Here is a 6,803-nt window from a genome sequence, read left to right on the forward strand (position 1 = left end):
GTTTTGTGGATATGCCTACTGATATTTACCATATTAGAAGTGAAAACTAATCTTTAAAAAAACACTCATTCATTTTGGGGCACCTGGGCGGCCCAAGTGGTTAAGTGTTCAACTTTTGATTGTGGCTCAGGTCATGATCTCACTGTTCGTGAGTTCGAGCCCCATGTTGGGTTCTGCACTAACAGTGCAGAGCCTGCTTGGGATTCGCTCTCCCTCCCTTTTTCTCGGTCCCTCCCCCACTCACTCGCTCTCTCTCAAAATAAATAAATAAACTTAAAAAAAAAACCATTTATCAATTTAAATAAATAATAGCCATAAACCCCATAAAAACATACTTTTCAGAAAAATAACTACATTTTGCAAAAATTCAAAAAAAACATTGTTTTACATTTTTGTAAATCTCTTTATTGTTTAATAGGAGACAGCTGGAGCCTCAAATGTGCCTCTGCATTCCATCTGTAGTGATATCACAGTTCATGTTGCCTCTGGTAAACTCCACTGTACTTTCAAGGGAGTGGGAGTGAAAACGATACATTTTAATATTACTATGAAAATAGTTTGGGCCTCATGGACCGCCTGGAAAAGGGACCACCCCAGGGTCCCCAAACCACACGTTGAGAACTACCATCCTTAAAAGTAAAATGGGGGCGCCTGGGTGGCGCAGTCAGTTAAGCGTCCGACTTCAGCCAGGTCACGATCTCGCGGTCCGTGAGTTTGAGCCCTGCGTCAGGCTCTGGGCTGATGGCTCGGAGCCTGGAGCCTGTTTCCGATTCTGTGTCTCCCTCTCTCTCTGCCCCTCCCCCGTTCATGCTCTGTCTCTCTCTGTCCCAAAAATAAGTAAACGTTGAAAAAAAAATTTAAAAAAAAATTAAAAAAAATAAAAGTAAAATGGAGGGTAATAACAACAATAGTAATTATGGCCAATAGTACTCAGATTCTTACTCTGTGCTTGTGTTTTTTCATATATTAGCACATTTAACCTTGTAGCAACCCCAGGAGGGAGGTATTATATAGATTTTCTTTGTTTTCTAGATGAGAAGATTGAGGCAGAAAAAAGCTAGCTGACTTTCCCAAGATCCCATAGCTCATAAATAGGAACGCAGGTACAGTAAAACCTTGGATTGCGAGTAACGTGTTCTGTGAGCGTTCCACAAGATGAGCAAACATATGTAAGAGATCTTAACTTGATAAACGAGCGATGTCTTGCACTACGAGCAGTACGTGACTTCAAGCATCACATGATCACGACTGAGCCAATGGTACTTGAAATTTGCTTTGATACACGAGTGCTTTGGATTAGAAGCATGTTTATGGAACAAATTATGCTTGCAAACCAAGGTTCTACTGTAAAGTGTACAAGATCAATAATGGCGGTGGTGATGGCAATGGTGATGGTGGCCGTGGAAAATATGGTAGTATTTCGCATTTAAGAAGCATTGAGTGTGTAAAACGCTGGATGCCGAACATGAATTCTCTGGTTTTGCTCTTACAACAGATCTATGATATATACAACATTATGATCATCAGTTTACAGATAAGGAAACTGAGTCTTGATTAAGGTCATGTTTAGTGCAAAGGAAAATTATATACGTTCTCTAACTATATATAGTTTTGCTATTATGGTAATTAAACTGGGAATTAGGCTGAAGTTAGGTGAGGTGGTCTGATAACTCGTTTAACTGGCATCATGACAGAATAAGATACAGTTATTTCTGCAGAAGTGAATTTTTCCAAATAGTTTATTGTTGCTACTCTGTGCGCCCAAACTATACTGGTGGAAGGGATTATTATGAACATGAACTTTGATTCTGTGCTTTCCTTTAGAGATACATTGTAGGCTATTGAGGTAGGCAGGTCTCCATGTCCTTATTAAATAATCCCAAGATGATATATATATATATATATATATATATATATATATATATATAGTATATTGGTTTTCTCCTTGAAGTTTGTGGATCTTTCTTTTCATATTTTTTTTCTGTCTTCTCCTTATCAAACCAATAGTATTTTTTTTTCTCAGAAGAACTTGTACCTGTTTCTAGCCATCTCTCTTTTGGTGCCCTTGTAACTTACTGGTCATATTCTGTCTCTTAGGAAACTAGGCAACCAAGTTTGCTTGTATTGGGTTAAAAGGAGAGCAAATCCTGTCTGAGTTTATGGACTCGGCATATGTTTTGATTGTTCCCAATGCTTCCTCTGCTCACTTTCGTCAGATTGGCCCTGCCCAGATAAATGAGGAGGCTGAATAAGCACCCCTCCTATAAGTAATATGTTACTAAGGGATTACAACTTTTGGTAGTTTGGAAGTTTTAATGCCATTTATTATGAAGACCATTTGCTCATGGGCTTTCATTTTATGTATTTTCACATTTGAGAGCTCTGATCTTAGCTACACTTATAAAAATCCTTTAGAGGAAACCAAATATGCCTTGTTCCAGTTCCAATAAGGTTGCTTTGAATGTTTTGAACTTGTAGTCATGGTTGAGATGACCTAATTTAAAACACATTTGGAAGTTCAACTGAGCCTAACCTAGGTAGCTTCAATGTTTTCTTGTATGAGTTCCCTTTTTTGTGGTGGTTGTTTTGTCTGAATTCACGCCCCGGTGTTGTTTATGTTCTTCTGTAGCTGAGATGTATCTCCAGGAAAAAATAGGAAAGCCACCAAAGAGGGAAGAGAAAAGAAAACAAAGAGAGAGAAGAAAAAAAAAGAAGCAAAGGAGGCAATATGGGAGAAGGGAAAGAAACACAAATAATTATTTTACTAGACTAAAATCAAATGAAGAAATAATTACAGGTGCTAAAGACTGGTCTAAGGGGTAGACACGCAAATCCTTTCAGTCACATGCATAATAAAGTTCACATTCTGGGACCTGACTTCTGCCTACCAAGCTCCTCATCCACTCTCCTGGCCTTGTAATATATGCTCCAGGATAGTCCTCTGGTGGCATATTGTGGCCTTCCTCCAGCTCCCTCCAACACATGGCTCCTCTGCTTTGAATGTCCCTATGACCTCCACCCTTTTTTCTTCGTCAGGCAAACTCTGAATCATCCTCCAAAACTCAGCAGAAGTGTCACCACTTCTGAGAAGTTCGTCCCTCCTCTCTCGTTGGATTTTACCACTTTCTTCTTTGTCCCCCTAGTTCACCTTCTAGAGCACTCTTCTCACAAATTTGTCCCCCTAGTTCACCTTCTAGAGCACTCTTCTCACAAAAAGACATTCGTATGCCTGCGTGTTTGCTTCTCCACTAATCTGCAAGCTCTTGGATAAAAATGTCTGCATCCTTAGAGCTATATGATACCAGACACATAATAGTTGCACAAAACACATAGAGTAAGTTTATATGTGAATTATAAGAGAGTTCCTGCTTTCTAGGAGCTTGCAAGCCTATGGTGATACGGATTTATGCATCGGAAACTGTAGCACAAGATAAGCTGTCATCAATGGTCTAATAGCATGAATGCATTGACTCTTTAATTAGATCATCTATGGAGCATTTACACAACTTAGGTCTAGACTTGAGCAGCATGCCTGCTAATATCAAAACTCCAGCTGACTCACAAATAGACCTTCACATATATGATCAAAGATTTTTGATGAGGGTGCCAAGACCACTCAATGTGTGGGAAAAGATAGTTTTTTCAACAAATGATGTTGGGAAAACTGGATGTCCACATGCAAAAGAATGAAGTTGGACCCTTACCATGCACTATATATAAAAATTAACCCCAAATGGGACAAGGACCTAAACGTTAAGAGTTAAAACTGTAAAACTCTTAGAAGGAAACAAAGGAGAAAAGCCTCAATAGCATTGGGTTTGGCAATGATTTCTTGGCTATGACACCAAAAGCACAGGCAACAACAAAACAGATAAGTCGGACTACGTCAAAATTAAAATTTTTGTGCATCAATGGACACTATCAACAGAGTGAAGAAGCAACACACGGGATAGGAAAAAAATATTGGCAAATTATATATCTGATAAGGGAGCAATATCTAAAATATATAAGGAACTACAACTCAACAAAATCAATCTGGTTAAAAAAATGCACAAAGGACTTGAACAGACATTTCTCCAAAAAAGACAGACAACCGGCCAATGAAAAGATGCCTCATCACGAACCATTAGAGAAATGTGAAAAGTACAATGAGATACCACTGAATACCCATTCGGATGGCTACTATTACAAAGAAGGAGGGGATAAGTATTACCAAGGATATGGGGAAACTGGAACCATTATGCAGTGAAGATGGGAAGGCAAAATGGTACAGCCACTATGAGACACAGTATGGCTGTTCCTCCAAAACTTAAAAATAGAGTTACCAAATGACCCAGCAATTCCACTTTTTTTTATGTGTGTGTGTGTGTATGGATGGATGGATATATATATATATATATATATATACACACACACATACATATGCGTATATATATATATATCCCAAAGAAGTGAAAGAAGGGACTTGAACAGTTATTTGCACACTCATGTTCATGGCAGCATTATTCACAAAATAATGGTGGAAACAACTCAAGTTTCCATTAACAGATGAATAAACAAAATAAAATACAATCAAATATTATTCAGCCTTAGAAAGGAAGGAAATTCTGACCCATGCCGCAACATGGATGATGTTGAAGACATTCTAAGTGAAACGAGCCAGACACAATAGGACAAATATTGCATGGTGACATTGACATGAAATATCTAGAGATATCAAATCATAGAGGCAGAAACAGGTGGGTGTCAGGCCCTAGGGGGAGGGAATCATGGGAGTTATTGTCCAGTGGATGCTGAGTATCATCAGCTGGGAAGATAAAAAGTTCTGGAGACGGATGCACAACAATGTGGATGTACTTAACGTCACAGAAATGTACACTTCAAAATGGTTAAAATAGTAAACTTTATATTGTACGTATTTTACCACAATTTTAGAAAATTAAAAAAAAAACATGCAGACATTTCTCTGTTACTACCCTATTGATCACTTGCAAGACGGAAAGGAAGGAATCAACCCTCGATCACCACCCTGGAGGGCCGATGACAAAGGACAGCAAAGAACCCAGACAAACAGGCTCCCTGTGCCCTTTTTGCCCTGTGCAAAAGCCCCAGAGGCGTTGCAGTTTCCCAGTGAAGACCGGGTAGGTGCTAGGAAGGGGTCTGAGCAGACTGCTTTGCTGATCACAGACCGGCCAAGGAGAAGACACCCAACCCAGGATGTGATTGGGCCATAGCGTCTCCTCCCGGGACTGCTGAGCTCCTACACTTCCTACGCTCATTCAAAGTTATAGTTCTACAGATGAGAGAGAAACTCATGTGGCTGTAATTCAGGACTGAGAAGAGACCCTCACCTTCACCCAACCAGCAAGCCTCCTTCTGCCTTCTTTCTCCACGCGAGAAATTCACCCAACTGCTATGTCAGAAATTTCTTTCCACCCAACACCATCCCCTAATGAAGTGCAGGTGCACCCGCAGCCCCTCGAGAATGGGAGGAGAGGGCCTCGGGAGGGGTGAAGGGCAACAACATTCCTGAGACATTCAAGTCCTCACATCCACCTTTCTTCCATTCGCCGAAGGGTTTTTGGTCATATCAGGGGGTTGGCAAACTTTTCCTGAAAGTGCCAAATGGTAAGCATTTTAGGTTCTGTGGGTCATGCCGTTTCTCTCACAACTATTTAATTTTGCTCTTATGGTAAAATATGTAAATGGACATGTTTGGTTTCCAAGAAAACTTTATTTGAGGAAATTACACTTGAATTTTGTATAACTTTAAAGTGTTTCAAAATATTATTAAAAAAAATCTTTTCTCAAGGGCACCTGGGTGGCTCAGTCTGTTAAGCCTCCCACTTTGGCTGAGGTCATGATCTAGTGGTTCATGAGTTCAAGCCCCTTGTCGGTCTCTGTGCTGACAGCTCAGAGCCTGGAGTCTGCCTCAGATTCTGTGTCTCCGTCTCTTTCTGCCCCTCCCCTGCTTGCACTCCGTCTCTCTTTCTCTCTCTCAAAATAAATAAACATTTTACAAAAATTCATAAAAATATATTTTTTCAACCATTTAACACATAAAAGCCATCCTTAACGTGCAGGTCACACACCACATTTAGCTTATGGTCCACTGGTTTAAGTACTTTTAATCTACCAGCTTTAAAAAAGATTAATACAGGAGGAATTTCACATCTATGTGGATTCCCCACAGGTACACCTATCAAATTTGATTCTCTCCTGTTTAAAAAAAAATAATATAGCTCACTTGTTCTTGGAAAGAAACTAATATTTATGCATAATTTGTTCAACAAAATTTTGCATAGCATGGTGGCTCTGGGAACAGAGCAGTTGGGTTTAAATCCCAGCGATTGCCACGCCCAGGCTGTGTGACCTTGAGGAATTTACCTAAACTCTCTGAGGCTGTGTCTTGTCATCCGCAAACTGAAGCTAAAACAGAACCTAGCTAACAAGGTCGTTGGCATGGATTAAATGAATCAACGCACGTTGAATGTTTAGACAAATACTTGGTGCCTCATAAATGGTAGCGGTTGGGGCGTCTGGGTGGCTCAGTCAGTTGAGCATCCGACTCGATTTCAGCTTAGGTCATGATGCCAGGGTCTTGGGATCGAGTAGCACATCAGGCTTGGCACTGAGCATAGAGCCTGCTTAGGATCCTCTCTCTTTCTCTCTCCCTCTGCTCTCTCCCATGCTGGTGCTCTCTCTCTCTCTCTCTCTCTCTCTCTCTCTAAAAGAATAAAAAAATAAAAAATGAATGTTAGTTGTTATTTGCTACATGGTAGGCCTGGCAATAAGTCCCTTCA

Source organism: Felis catus, chromosome D1 (assembly GCF_018350175.1).
Source record: "Felis catus isolate Fca126 chromosome D1, F.catus_Fca126_mat1.0, whole genome shotgun sequence".
Lineage (NCBI taxonomy): Eukaryota > Metazoa > Chordata > Mammalia > Carnivora > Felidae > Felis > Felis catus.